Genomic DNA, 15,787 nt, shown 5'->3' on the forward strand with positions numbered 1-15,787 from the left:
GGTCAGAAATACTATGGTCACAAGATGCAAAGCACTGATCTAATATAAACATGGCTCTGATTCACGTGTTCCAAAATTTTTCAAGGAGTAACTCTGCCCACACTATTCTACCTCTCCACAGAGCCAGGTCTCACCTGTCCTCCCCCCGGTGGCATAAAGTCAGTATAAAACTACTAAACCTTGTGCTCTGGTATAAAGGCACAGCAATATACACAAGCGTGCACCCTTTAATTAGCCAACACGGGGTTAATTATTATCATGCATCATTGCATTATCATGCATTCATGCACCCTTTAGTTTCACTTCATTTTCATTATAATCAGGTGCAACGACAGATGCTGTCAGTGCCAGAAGTGACACTAATCCTGGGCTTCTTCCCTAAACGTCTCTGGAATGCGAGGTTGCGGTTATCTTCGGGGTGTATCTAGCTTGGAATGCTGCTGTTCATTGTATTAGCTATTTATTTGCACTCGAAAGCTTTGCAATATTCATTAACGTGATGCATCATCTTACAAATGAAAATGCTAAGGACAAAACCTAAGATGTGCATTATTGGCTATGTGCACAGTGTAATTAACATGCATATGATCTGTATGCAAATCATGTTATCGAAAATAGCGACTATTAGCATAACAAGTGCGTATTATTTATTGAGATGCAACTCAAGCAGGCATCCTGCTGGGGTCTAACATCCTTCCTTTAAACAGCACCATCTTTTCTTTCTTCGTTTACACATTCTTCTCTCCTCTTGATGATTAACAGCACAGAAAACAGGGAGACTCCCTTCTGTGCCTTTGTTTAAAGGGGGAAATCTTGTGTGTTTAATTGTCCTCAAGCATCTGATCCAGTTCAAAGCTCAGGGGAGCCTCTCCTATGGTGCTACATTCCCCTCCCACCCCAATCATCATGGAACTGCAGGCTGCTTAAATGATCGGTTAATATATGCAACTTCACCTACATTCTCTCTCTCTCTAATTCTTAGCTGATAACAAGTTGAAAGCAGTCAGGCTTCTTTTTCTGTCCTTTTTTTTTAAAGAAATGGGAATAAAGTGAGAGAAAACAAAAGCTCAGCTGCGCAAAGTCGTAAACCTTTTTAATGTCATGCCACCCTTCTCCTATCGTACTTCAGGGGAATTTAACCTTTTAATCGTTCCAGCCATGAAATGTAAGAGAAAAGCACAATTTTACTTTTTTTCGGTAGGTCTGAGCAAAGCTGTCTTGCTGGATCAGTTCTGTTAGTCCTGTCTGCTGAGAGGTCTGTATCACTGATGCTGGCACTGTTTCCTCCCTCCACTCCCAACCCTGCAGAAGTCCTGAGGTCCCAGGGTCTCCGCAGGACTCTTTAACCTTTCCTAGCATTTCTCCAAGAGCAAAAACTTGCAAAACTGTTCCTTGCCCAGTAATTCCTTCCCCAGCCCCAGCCCTGCTGGGTTTTATGCCGCATGTTTGTTCTCTCTGAGGCTACACCCTCTGCTTCAGAGATGGCTGTGTTACAGTAATGAAATAATTAGCAGGGGGAATGATTTCAATTATTTATCATTTTGCCAAAATTGAGCTGTTTGGCCTGGAGTTTTCCAAGCTGCATGCCAACCTAAGGATGGACTTTGGTCTCGGTTAAAACCAGCACAATTCCTGAGTATCGTTAGAAAATACACATTATTTTACTATTAAGTTACATTGATCTTCCCTGAGAAACGCTGTCTTGCAATATAAATTTTTTATTCAGTTCTGGACGGCCCTGGAGAACAGGGACAATAAGTCAAGAAGGGAAGCTGAAACTGTATGCGGAGAATAAGTGGAAAAAAGAAAAGGAAAGGGAAAACAAATTTAGATGGAAAGTCTGAAGTCGAAGGCTGGGACCTGCTGCAAAAAAGCAACAGAACTGGGTGGGACAAGAAGCCTCAAGTGGGCCTGGAGAAGGAAAAAATAGGTGTGGGACAAATTGGAAGGGAAATATCAGAACTGAAATTGTCTGTAAATACACACTTTGAGATATCCTTTCATAATGGGATTTTTTTTCTTTTTTTCTTTTTATGACTCCTATTTGACTGCAGGAGACAGATCTGCTGCAGAGGTGGATCACTGCTCTACCATGATGACCGCTGTTACTTGGGGAATCCCTGCCTGCTTGTCGCAGCAGATGGACCATGCACAGCCTCAATTTGCTGTTAATGCCATTTTTCATGTACAATACATATATAGGCCCAAATTGTTCCCCACCACTCACTCTTTCTTTGCGATCCTGAGAACTTTGTAGGCCTACCTTCTAACCAAACACAACACCTTTACACCACAGTGGTGACACAAAAGGAGCTTAGAAGCAGTAACTGGAATCCAGTCAGAAATTTATTTTGTTAAAAAGAGGTTTTAAGGCACCCTCTCCCCCCCTGTACTTTGGCAAGCTTTAGATAAAACTCAAACTGGCAGTTCTGCTACTGCTACAGCAATGTTTTAGAGATGGTTTAGAATTTTTTTATTAAATATCATTAAATATCCTGTTGGTTTATAAAAAGAATGTGACTCTTCACAACACTAAGAAGACTCCCTTGGACCCTTTGTTGATTTTCATAGTTAAATCATCCAGGGGGGATGTGGGAGTTCAAGGACTTCAACCTTAATTCTTTCCATCCCACTTCCGTGACCTGATAGCTCCACAATAGCCAAGAATCCAATTATCACCTTTCAGTACCTTGTGTTGATATTATTTCCAGCAAATAATTTGGCAGGAGAGACAGAGAGAAATATTCTTAAAGAAACAACCCAAGCAGAGGGGGCCAGAACTGAGAGCCCTGCTCCAGTCAGGCACAGCAGAGACCTCAACTTGACTTTTTACATTAGAACCTTAATCACTGCATCACTACTCTGTAAGGGAAAAACAAGAAAAAACCCAAACCCTTATTTTCTGTTCTATCCCAGTGCAATAATGAAATGAAAATAATTTAAAACCAGCCTCTCATCTCTCTGTCCTATTTCAACATTGGCAGAACGTGGCCATCTTGTTAAGGCTGAGCTGTGAAATGGTGTCTCACTTAGCTAGCAGAGACTTAACATAAACCAGTACCGATAAAGACAGCTCTACTTCAGTGAATTCCTCTAGAATTAAGGAGTGGTCACTGGATATCTTTGTTTAGAGACTTTAATGACGTGAACTGCACAAGGGATAATAAGATGAAAGGACAAAAATCACTAGATGTAACCCCCCAAAAAGAAAAAAACCCACCCCAGATTACTAGTTGGATTAATGCAAGCGTTCATATTTTGCATCGTAACAGGCACACCTAACAAACTACGAGGGAAGTCCTTGCCTTCAGTATTAATAATGAAATAAACAAAGATTCATTTGGATAACCCCTCTTTGGTTATTCACACCAGCTTCCCTCTATTGTGTGATTGTGCTTTGGTTCGTACAGATTTTTAAAGACCCAAAGGACAGACTTCCCAGGGACTAGTTTACAAGTCAGTAAGTGCCAGAGAGGTTTTCCTTATAATTACTCTTTGTTTTCCTCATCTCCCTTGAATCTACTCTACTTAAGTTATAGCTACAATTCACTACTATTCCTGAGAATGTCCAAAGAAAGTTTTGTTCTCCTCCCATGATCCCACCCAGCCTTGCTTAGCCAAGTTGTAAGTTACCTTTGGCTCTCATTCTTTTCTTTCTAAAATAATCCCTTGTTCCTAAATGATTCGATAACATATACATTGCCATAATAAACTTAACCGCATCACCATGTATTGCAAGCTCCCTCATTCCAACGGTGTTAAAATCTGAAAGTGAAATCGGAGACTGATGTCATTAAATAAGAGGAGAATGTATCCAAAGTGGGGAGCAACTTTAAGATTCAAACATGTTTCATGGATGAAGTTGGGTTTCCGTAATTTGTTGAGGACAACGGTAGACATGATGAAAGCCCATCAATGAAAGCACAACGCATTGCTTGGAAAGACATAAATGGCTGCAAGAGAAAACAGTTTGGTAGCATAGAGGCGATGATGTAGGAAAGGTAAAATAGTTGGGCCAAGTATGACTGGAATTGTGGTGGTGGAGAGAGGGGAAAACATATGGTATGACTCACAGGAAGGAATGATTATTTTATCAGTCACATGTTTAGCTCATTACAGCTAATGTAAGGTCAGCCCATAAAAACACGGTGAAAGAGAGAGAAGCAGAATGTTCCTAAAATCGAGAATCAGTCAGAAGCTACTGCAGAAAGGGCCCCAAACTCTAAGCCACAGCATGGAAGACACCTCTGATTCTACCCTCTGGATATTGGTGTTGGAGGCCAAGCCACCAGCATGCTTTGACCAAAAGCAATGACAAGCAACTTCATGTTGCCATATGGCATATTTGCTTTTAATCTATATTAAAAAAAAAAAGGCTTAGTGGTTACCTTTAGAAGCCAACAAAGAATTTCAACAGAAATTAGAGCACAGAACTCCTATCCTGACTTCAGTTCGTAATCACAATCTTCTGATTTCAGAAAATTTCTGAATTGTCTTTCTTTTGCATGCACATTTAGGACATTAGATACGTATAAATGCAGATTTCTTGCCACCACCTGATCCATCTCATGAGTCCTTTGGTTCAGAAATGCTCTCAAAGCACAGATGGATAAATTCTCTACCTAGGAGTAAATAGAGAATACCACATAGTCCCAAAATACGCATTAAGTGGAGTATAAGGCTTTCCTGGATGAACATAACCTCTATGAACTTCAGTTGGCACAGAATACTCATATCTCTTTCCCAGAGGCTCGTGTTGCTGATTCTTCCGTCTCCTTTTCCCTCTCCTCTCTTTCCATAGAGACATACAGTTGCCTATGAATAGCTATTTCCTGATAGTATTCCATTCTTCCCTTCTGCATTCAAAACAGTTCTAGTTTTGCAAATTCTACATTATGTTTCAGTCATCTCTGAAAATAAAAATGAAATCTTTGCATAAAAATGCAAATGAAACATAAAACTATGCATGCGCATATCAGATAGTATCAAATAACATCAATAGTTTCAAAGAGATGTTTAAGGTATTAAGTCATGTTACGAAGAGTATTTCTAGCTGCAAGTTTCATAACAAGAATAAATCAATCTTGACTATGAACATGAAAGAAGGAATAAAACCTTTTTGAACACTCAAGGTGGTTTGCTCATTTCCCCCAAACCAAAACGAATGAATTAGTTGATATATATGAAAATTAACTTAAACTAACAACATAATCAGAGAAGATAAACTTTAAAGTTAAAATCAGATTACAAAGATAAAAATATTACTTGGAGCTGATGAGAGCACATGGTAACTCCACGGTAGCTGCTGAGCTGAGCCTTTGTCAGTTAAGAAACAACAACAAAAAAATCATATAGTTAAAAAGAGCTGACCTCAGCCCCTGGACTTTGCTCAGGCACTAATCAGACTTCCAATGTTTAGTGCTGATCCTCTGGCTACTTATTGACCATATATACCTGGACACACATAAACATAGCCTCTAGCAATGTGGTAGTTACTCAGGGCCCCTGTGCTAACTCTGCACGCAGGTTTCGCGCTGTTCCAATGCCACTTAACGTCAAATTAATTAGTCTTAAATTGCAGCAATCAGTGTTAATAAAATTAGATGTTTTATTTTTAAAGAGAATATAAAAAACTTTTACTAATAAAAACAAATTACACACATTCTCATAATACTGCTGTAACAGCACAGTGTAGCTCCAAGTGTTTCCACTGTAAAGTATGCAATTATTTATCCTGGCCAAATGTGTATTTAACTGTATATACTGAAGCAACATAAGACTATCACGTGAAAGCCTTAATGCCTGTTTATATAATAGCAGAGCATTTTTAAGCCCCACGCAGCTGCGTTAACACTGGGCTGTTTAAGCCTCAGGATGTTGGGGTTCATCTCAGAAAGATCAGGAGCAAAGTGACTACTTGTTCTGTGGAGTCTCAACTTCACTGTGAATCCTATTAGCTGTCATAAAAAGGTCACAAAGTCACCTTATCATACTGCTGGAAAATCCCTATACCATGAGGAAGCTGAGGAATGGAGAAGAGCAGAACAGGACTTACAGATAAGAAGGGTACTGACCCCCAATATGGAATATCTTGTTGGCCACCGAGGAAGTTATCATGACACCAAGGAACGGCCTGATATAAATGCAGTGGCTCCAAGAACCCCGGGGCAGCAAAAATATAATTATGCACTTTTGTCCCTGCACTCCTACTGCAAAATGCAGCACAGCTGCTCTCCAGAGCCGGAAAGTCCTACCAGTGGGGACAGACGTTCATTCTACACGGTCCATATGCCCCAACTTCTGCACTTCTGTCTGCCCTCCGGCTTTCAGGAGTCACTCTGTACCCGTGGAACAGCAAACGCTGTGTAGACATACATGGGAAATGAGACGTTCCCTTCTTTATGAAAACCCAGGTGTAGCTGGTAGATCAGCTCTGTGAGAGGAGGGAGGAGAGTGCACCTTTTTCTGAAGTGCGATGGAAATAGGGAGTGAACCTCCATTTTATCTGAACATATCTTCTGCCTTGATGAGTACTAGGTCAAGGACACTTTTGTTTCTTTTGACATCAGTCAGCTCAAAAGTATCCCCTTTACTTCATGACCTTCTTAACACAGGAGTTGCCATTCAGGACAGCTGAAGGAGATGACTGCTTATGAAACACGTAGCATTTTAAATATGAGCTCAAAGCTGTGGATACCTTACAGCTTCTCCCGCTATGTGACAGCGGTGATGTGTATTGGATATACAGGGCTGTGAGTACCATCCAACTTTAAACGTATGAGTTAGCTGTCCAAGTTAGGAGTCTCATTTCCCTGCATAGGCAACGGATCCTTCAAAGCATCTGGATATCCTGAATTCCCTGGAGGCTTCTCACTGATGATGTAGAGGGTGTCCCCTCACCCCCTCTGCAGTACCACGTTTAAAGCTCTTCACTGGAGGCGACAAGACTGGGAATAAATGACTGAATATTCAATAAACATAATCAATAGAGTAAAGAAAAAGAAACAAAAAACCCCAGCAAAACTCAGAAGAGCATGCAGGAAGACACGTGCATCTCACATTTGGACTCAGAATTTTGACATCATTTTCCAAACAATACAATTACAGGAAACATTCAGCCATGAAACAGAAGGCCTAGATCCTGGCTATTAACATTAATATTTCTATTAACACGTAAGCTAATACTAATAGAATATTATTATAATCACAAGAGAATACATAGCTCTAGAACAGAAGCGAAGAAAACTAATGAAAAATTCCAATGAAATGTACAATTATGGACAACTCCAAAGCTCCAATAAACTATCTAAGAAGGGCAAACAAAGACCAAAGGGAGAATCTTTAGGTTTTCGGGTAATGAGACATTTAGAAAGGCACACAATAGTTGAAAAAAACATCTGTCTTGAAATTTGCTTTACAGCCACAATGAGCTTCCACGCTCGTCAAACAGCCCAAAACTAGGATTCTTATTTAGGAGTCTGACAGCTGTCTGCTATTAGTTTTATCTATTCAATCTCCAAATCCCAAACTCCGAGGTTACTGGTGTAGGTCAGTCGTGAGACTATGTTGACTCTCTTGCCATTCGACATGGAAAACCAAATAACAAAGTCTGCACTATGTCAGCAAGCATTTCACATTCTTCGGTTTGTCATGCAAAGCACAAAGACCCTGATACAGTTCAAAATGGCCTTTGTATCTACAATCTTGTTTACCCTTGGAATACAAGCTTAATTTCCCACATGCCTAAAGTGTTTTAAAAGCCACTTCATACAACAGAAAAGACAGTGCTAATCTCTGGCAATGGAACCAGAAATATTGAGGGTTTCAGAAGAGCCTCCAAATCAGCAGTTAGATCAACTTTATACTTGGACACATAAAGTGGGTGTGTATGAAAGGAAATGTCACTTCAGGAAAATCTAGTTCTAGTGGTGTAGGATCACAATTTTGCCATCCCTAGATGCAAATGATTCAGCTGCTTAAATTAGGCCATTTTTCCTATTTCTATAGAATCAGTATCCACAACTCTGAAAAAGGTAAGGTCCCTTCACCTGTACACATGCGGCAGTGCAACCTTCTAGGGAAAGTGACAAGCTGTCCGCGGTGGAATATATGGGCAAAAAGAAAGTTCTAACTTAGCCATGATGAGTTGCTCCCTTGAGGGCACCTGCCGCCTTCCATTAGCTTTGTAGTGAACTTCAGCTCCTGGCTTAAGCATTTTAATTAGATGCTAGTGCGGAGGTGGAAATACCCCTTAAAATATAAAGGAATGCAGAATCAGAATCACAGCAACAAAAGCAAGGGGCATGACACAAGGAAAAAAGTTTCAACAAGAAATGCAATTCCTAAAGCCTAGATCCAGCCTCTCTCTTCAGTGTTTACATCTAAGCAAAAAAGCAACTCCGAAGAAGGGGCTTAAAGCTGTAGTGACAGTCAAGCACGTACAGATTGCCTAATCTACTAATTCTGGAGGGAACAGCTTGCAATTGCAGGGTGTTTTGTTTGTTTGGTTTGGTTTTAGTGTAGAGTGGTAGAAATGTACATCCTCATTGGAAGAAAGTTCTTGAAAAAGGCGAAGAACTGCTCTCAACTGCCTTGTCAGCCTGTGGAGCTACTAAAACAGGTATTAGTTGGAAGAGAAGAATAAGATAATTCTTGGCTTCTTGGACGCACATAGGTCCTAACTGCAGTAAAATCTGCTTTTTTTGGTGGCCATGGATACATGGAAAAGGGACTCTCCCGCAGGAAAACAAATTGCATTTTTACAAAAAGTCAGTTAACTAATAGGCACAAAACTGCTTCAAGTACCAAACCCCCCCAATGTCAATCATGCATCCGCTATTGCTACACGATGTGACAATCTAGAGCCTGGAGAGAAATTTTTAATCAAATACAACCCCTGCTGAAAAATTATCGACTTCCTTAAGTCACACCCTCCTCAAAACTCTTTCTAGCCTTCAGACAGCTCCCAGCCTTGCTAAGTTGATTATTGGAAGCAAACTATTTGCTGACCATCATGCAATGAGTAAAATTAGACCAAGCCTGAGAAACAAACAATACTTTCCAGCATGTCTCCATTCCATCATGCCTCTCTAAACAGAATTGACACTATCACCAAATCCTACATAAGTGCTTCCCAGAACGTAGTACACCATGTGTATCCCCAAAAGTATGTGTCTGGAAAAAAGAGGGGGGAGGGAGGGGGAAGTATTACTGTGCCCACTGAACGAATTCGCATGCAAGCCACAAAGTTGAGAAGAATCTGGTTATCCAAGGGGGGCAATTCTCACACAGCCACTTCATCTCTGACCTCTTCCTTCTCACCTTCAAGGGAGTTCTATAAAGCATCTTCAAAGAATAAACCAGAGTATTAAAATAATAACTCTAGTGGATATTAAAAACCATAGGTTCAATAAAGAGACAGCCTTTACAGCCTGTAATAATTTGCTCCCTCTCCCCAGTTAACCCCTCCATGTTACACAGGTGATAAATCATCCCTCTCTCTCTTTTCTACAGCACACAAACATCATATTGTGCCTTTCCTTGCTAAATCTTCCTCTGCTTCTTAGGTATTGTCTGTCTTTCAGAGTTAGTCTAAACTACTAATACATCCAGGCAATTTTAGAGCAACTGTTCTTCAACTTGTATTTAGTAATGAAAATTCTTGCTTCTGTTTTAGATCTGAAGAAAAGCTTACCTGCCCAGAAGTTTGTCATCTTTAGCCCACTGAAACGGATCTGCCAAAAGACATTGCTTCCCTTGACTAACCCTGCCTTGTTTGCAAGTAGAATGTTTTTTTTTTTCCTTTTGGTACTGCTAATTTCAGCCCTCGGGTATAGCTACTATACCTTTGCTTTCAACTACTATTTGTTGCTTAACTTTGCAATTACTTTATGTAACCTAAAACCACTTTGGATTACAGCTTGTAAAAAGATACCTTGGAAAATAAAAGTATATGGTATTGTGATTCTAATCAGCAGATCCCAAGGCCATAAACTTCAAAGAATCTTTGCAATGTGAATTTCCCTGTTTCTGCGAGTCAGTTTTCAAGATAAATGTGGGATCTTTAAAAGACAGAAAGATAGGTATCTATAGGTACCAAGGTACAACTCACGTATTTAGAAGCAGTAGTATTTTTTCTTACTTAGTGATAAAATCCAAACTGATGGTCAACCTGAGCAGAAGATGTTAGGCATGAATAATTTCACCAGTCCTGTGACTTTGCTGTTAAGTAACTATATACGGACATATATTTACAAATCAGTAAAATTAGACCAAGCCTGAGAAACAAACAATACTTTCCAGCATGTCTCCATTCCATCATGCCTCTCTAAACAGAATTGACACTATCACCAAATCCTACATAAGTGCTTCCCAGAACGTAGTACACCATGTGTATCCCCAAAAGTATGTGTCTGGAAAAAAGAGGGGGGAGGGAGGGGGAAGTATTACTGTGCCCACTGAACGAATTCGCATGCAAGCCACAAAGTTGAGAAGAATCTGGTTATCCAAGGGGGGCAATTCTCACACAGCCACTTCATCTCTGACCTCTTCCTTCTCACCTTCAAGGGAGTTCTATAAAGCATCTTCAAAGAATAAACCAGAGTATTAAAATAATAACTCTAGTGGATATTAAAAACCATAGGTTCAATAAAGAGACAGCCTTTACAGCCTGTAATAATTTGCTCCCTCTCCCCAGTTAACCCCTCCATGTTACACAGGTGATAAATCATCCCTCTCTCTCTTTTCTACAGCACACAAACATCATATTGTGCCTTTCCTTGCTAAATCTTCCTCTGCTTCTTAGGTATTGTCTGTCTTTCAGAGTTAGTCTAAACTACTAATACATCCAGGCAATTTTAGAGCAACTGTTCTTCAACTTGTATTTAGTAATGAAAATTCTTGCTTCTGTTTTAGATCTGAAGAAAAGCTTACCTGCCCAGAAGTTTGTCATCTTTAGCCCACTGAAACGGATCTGCCAAAAGACATTGCTTCCCTTGACTAACCCTGCCTTGTTTGCAAGTAGAATGTTTTTTTTTTTTCCTTTTGGTACTGCTAATTTCAGCCCTCGGGTATAGCTACTATACCTTTGCTTTCAACTACTATTTGTTGCTTAACTTTGCAATTACTTTATGTAACCTAAAACCACTTTGGATTACAGCTTGTAAAAAGATACCTTGGAAAATAAAAGTATATGGTATTGTGATTCTAATCAGCAGATCCCAAGGCCATAAACTTCAAAGAATCTTTGCAATGTGAATTTCCCTGTTTCTGCGAGTCAGTTTTCAAGATAAATGTGGGATCTTTAAAAGACAGAAAGATAGGTATCTATAGGTACCAAGGTACAACTCACGTATTTAGAAGCAGTAGTATTTTTTCTTACTTAGTGATAAAATCCAAACTGATGGTGACCCTGAGCAGAAGATGTTAGGCATGAATAATTTCACCAGTCCTGTGACTTTGCTGTTAAGTAACTATATACGGACATATATTTACAAATCTCAGTGACTCACAGCACAGATGCAGTAAGCAATGAATGCTCGGGTGTTGGCACTTACTTTTTGTTCTATATTATCTTAAAACAATTTAGAGACTTTTAAATTATTTGCTTGAAAACTATGCTTACTTAGTATATAGGATGCTTATATAGGGGTGTTTCACTGTCCTAGCAAAGGAAAAAATGGGAAAAGTAGAATTTATAAATTATTTTAATTGTAACAACTGAGTGCAAGTACAATTGCCAGGGCTTTCTGGAAGTGAAGGAACTGTGAACTGATGGCATGAAATCTTCCCGGTAGAGTGGTAACAGCTTGGCAGCAACTTTCTTAGCTGATGTCTCCTTAGGTCTGTAGATGACTTCAATGGATATAGTTACTCCTTCTCCTGACAGAAAGGACATCCTCCCTCCACAAACCCATTCACATAAAATACCAGATGAATCTCCCTGCAAGTTCATTTACCGTGAACCTCCACAAACACTTATGTCAACACTCCTGAGGGAGCATCGCAGGAGCAGGAGATGCTGTGGGGGAAGGAGATGATGGGAATTCCACTGCCATTACAATGCAGGAATATCTATTTCTATGTATTTTTACAACAGTTGGGTCCATCTGAAGTTTAAGATATAACCCAGTCATGTTTTAACATTTTAAGACAAAGACTATCCAGTCTATGTGTTTATATGTGTCTATTCCAGACACATTTTCTCTGTTTTTCCCCTTTTCTTATGCATCATGCTACCACTGCTAGAGTAGCAAAATGACAGTAATGATGAGATGGGTAGTAATGGGGTAGTATTGCTAATGGATATTCTCTGTGAATGGAGGACTTAACCTCCTCATCTGCCAAGCCAGGAATTGCAGACACCTTCATTTAATTTTAGCTGCATTGTCTCAGTTAAGAAGAAAAACTGAAAATATACGCTTAGGACTTAAAGCTGTCTTATCCTAATATAAAGCTACATAAAGAATATCTTAACAAAAATTTCCTTTTTTTTCCCTTATACTGTAACATTTTACCATTGTCTACAATAAAGTAGCACCTAAAAAGAAAATTTGATGCAGCTTCTTATGTGATTCCCATCAGCACCTGTAATTCTGCTTTCAGTGGAATTTGCCTCTTTCCAAAAGCAGTGACATCTCCTTCTCTCCCCCTTTTCAGAACAGGACAATATTGCCCCCAACTTGATGACTTGCTGCAACTTGCTTTTTAGCTCTTCTGAAGTGTGATCTGCGTTCCCATGGTTATGAAGGCAGTCCAACAATCTCCCTCCAGCACTGAACACTAACCTATCTTTTTAGTAATCTCATCACTGTAACAGAATTAAAGAAATTAAATTGCAGTTAGTGAATTTAAACATACTCCAGTCAAAGGGCTTTACTCCACGAATGAATGTGAAGCGTTGTCTACTACCTGAGCCAAGAGACATATAAATAACCTTAATCTGTTTTCATAAAATGCAAAATAACAGCAGAATACTACTCTTCAGCTATTTTTGAAAGCCGTAATTTTTACCATTTGTAGAAATTACTATAAATCATAGCATCTGAAAAAAGCTGCACTCAATGACGTTCTTATTAATAGTGACATATCCGTGTTCCTCATGGAACGTCCTCTGGCTTTCTGCTCGGTTTCTGCTTCACTTCCAATTCTTCTTTTCTGTCCATCTCCTCTCCTGGTTCCACAGCCTCCTCTGGGATTATCCAAAAATCTTGCCAAAAGCAGGAAATGCTACCAAAATGCTACCAATTGCCAGGAGCCAGCTTCAGTCACAAGCCCTTCTGAGAGTTAAACTGAATATGGTCGTGTTTTTAACTAGGAGCGTGACAAGTCCGTCATTGTAGTCATCATAGATCCGAACCATGACACAGAAACACTCTTGAAGTGCACGCTCAAGACCTGAGCTGTGTTTTACCTCCAGTCCACCAATGCCGTAGCTGTTGGAAGTACCAAGACAACGTAATCTGCTATCTGATGAGACAGGTCCTTACAGTCAGAAGCTGGGTAGACCTTTTTATGCCTTACACTCTTACGCAAAGACATGTAATTCACGCAACCTCAAATTAAATTGTAAAAGTGAAACAACCCAGGTTCATCATGCTTGGAAGCAGTTATTTAAGCATTTCATCACTGAGGATTTTTGAAAAAGTCATATAGACATTTCCCTAATAACAGCATTAAAATTACTCTCGACAAGCTCACATTCATTAATATAGTCTCCTGTCCTATTCTCAAGGATATGTTAAATCAGCACAGGTCTGAATTATCTTCTCTAAATAATAGGTTATACAAGTAAGCAATTACAGAAAGATTTACTCAAATCTAAGTTTCAAATTTCTTCCCTCTTATCTGTATGTATTCGTAAATGCAAGTTACATATACGGAAGGGCAGAATTTAGTCTCAGATCAAGCAGCTGCGCCTGACAATGTGAAATCAACTTAAATAACCAGATAGTACATACCAAGTCCATATATATAGAAGAGACAAAACGATAGGTGGCTAATTTGCAACCTTTTAAAAAAAATAATCACAAACTAAATAAAAATAAATGCCTTTTTTAATTAAAAATGCCTTTGTTCTATACAAACACAAATTGTCTTGAAGTGAATAAATAAGCTCAGCTGTGTTGTGCAATGATTACATTAACCTTGCAATCAAGCATTAAATTAAATTGCCTTGTTTGGATTTCCCTGCTGCAGGGGAAAATGTACCTTCTCAGGTCTGTGCTTTATGTTACCAGAGCCAACGAGTAAAAGCTTCACAACTAAACTTCTACAATTAATAACACAAGAAACCAAACAAGTAAGCATATTGCAAAAATTCTTCTGACAACTTTTTAATGATTAACTTTATACTCAAAGGTTTGTAGCCTTTCACACTCGTTCTCCCACGCATTCAATTAACGTCTGCTTTGAACAAGTTAAGGGTAATCTTCGTACGTTTTCTAGGTGTACCAATAAAGCAACTCAGCACTCCTGCTTGCTGCCTCCATTCACAGAATGAAGAAAGCGATTCATTACCGCACGGTTTTATTCAACTCCTTTCCCTTATGCCAGTTTTCACCCTGGAAAACTGCTGCTCAAACCAAGATTAATTTTTTGTTTAAACTGCACATCACGATCACCCAGCAACCAAAGAGGAGCTATTTTTAAATCACTGCCCTATTGTCAGAAAACTCTGATTGCCTGCATAAGGTGAGTAGGCTTACATTCTAAATAGAAAAGACTAAATCAAAACAACACATAATAATGTCACCAACTCTGGGACCAAGGGTAATTTTTCTGTGATCCTGTGTTGCAGCTAAATCGCCAGCCATACAGAGCCTTTACTGTGTGTAAAGTCCATCCCCTCCATGTGAACTGAAAAAATGATTTTCCAAGCTGAAACAATTGACATAAACTAGGGATTGCATCTCAGTGTGTCACAATCCCATTCTAAGTGGAATAGATTTAAACACACAAATAATCTCTCTTGTCAAACATACGTAATTGGACCTGATGTGTGGTGTCTTCAGCTAAGGAGCTTAGCAAATAAAATGTGAGAATAATTTACATGCCAAGAAAAAATGTTGCAAGCGCAGAAAATATTGAACAGGGGAAGGAATCAGCGACGAGGAAGGTATCACTAGCTCTCCAGAAGGCTGACTGTTACTTAAACAATAATATAATTTATATCAGACCAACTCTGTATTGTAAACAGATAGCTTCTGTTAATGTGGCAATGTTCAGAAGCCACAGCAACGCACGAGGATGATACTTGATTAGTCTTCAGTTGCATCACCAGGTGGCAATGCCTTCACCCGCAGGGGCCAGTGCTGTTGGCCGAGTATGGGTTTCAAGTTGCAAATTTCAGAAAGAGATACGAGCTCCTGAAAAATCCAGGCGTATTTTACAACTGGCAAGCATATGTTGACTTAGTGATTGAAACTGAGCTGAGATTCTCTGAGAGGTTTTAGTTCTTTTGTTTAGATTTACCATCCTGCTCTTTACTAGTATCAAGAGAACACCAAAGCAAATTTAGTGTGGCTTTCTTTGAAAACAAGGCTAGATTCTCCATCACTTCTATTTCCTTAGTAATCCATGCATCACTATCAAGAAAGTATCAGCCCTATCAAACTCAGTCAACTGCATTATGTCCCAGGAAAGACTTATCAATAATAAAACAAAAAGAGAAAATACTTTTAGTTCAGAAATTGGTTCAAACCTGTAACTCAAAATCCATGTTTTATACTTAGGGGCCCCTCATGGAAGAAAAAGGATACAGTTCACTTACTACATCAACAGTAACACT

At 39.3% G+C, this 15,787-nt stretch overlaps 1 protein-coding gene across 1 annotated transcript in view; it reads right to left on the reverse strand.

Moving 5' to 3' along the window:
* The window catches only part of NAV2 (neuron navigator 2), a 242,657-nt gene that overhangs the window by 77,253 nt on the left and 149,617 nt on the right, over positions 1–15,787 (reverse strand).

The sequence above is a fragment of the Pygoscelis adeliae genome, unplaced genomic scaffold (assembly GCF_000699105.1).
Source record: "Pygoscelis adeliae isolate BGI_AS28 unplaced genomic scaffold, ASM69910v1 Scaffold171, whole genome shotgun sequence".
Lineage (NCBI taxonomy): Eukaryota > Metazoa > Chordata > Aves > Sphenisciformes > Spheniscidae > Pygoscelis > Pygoscelis adeliae.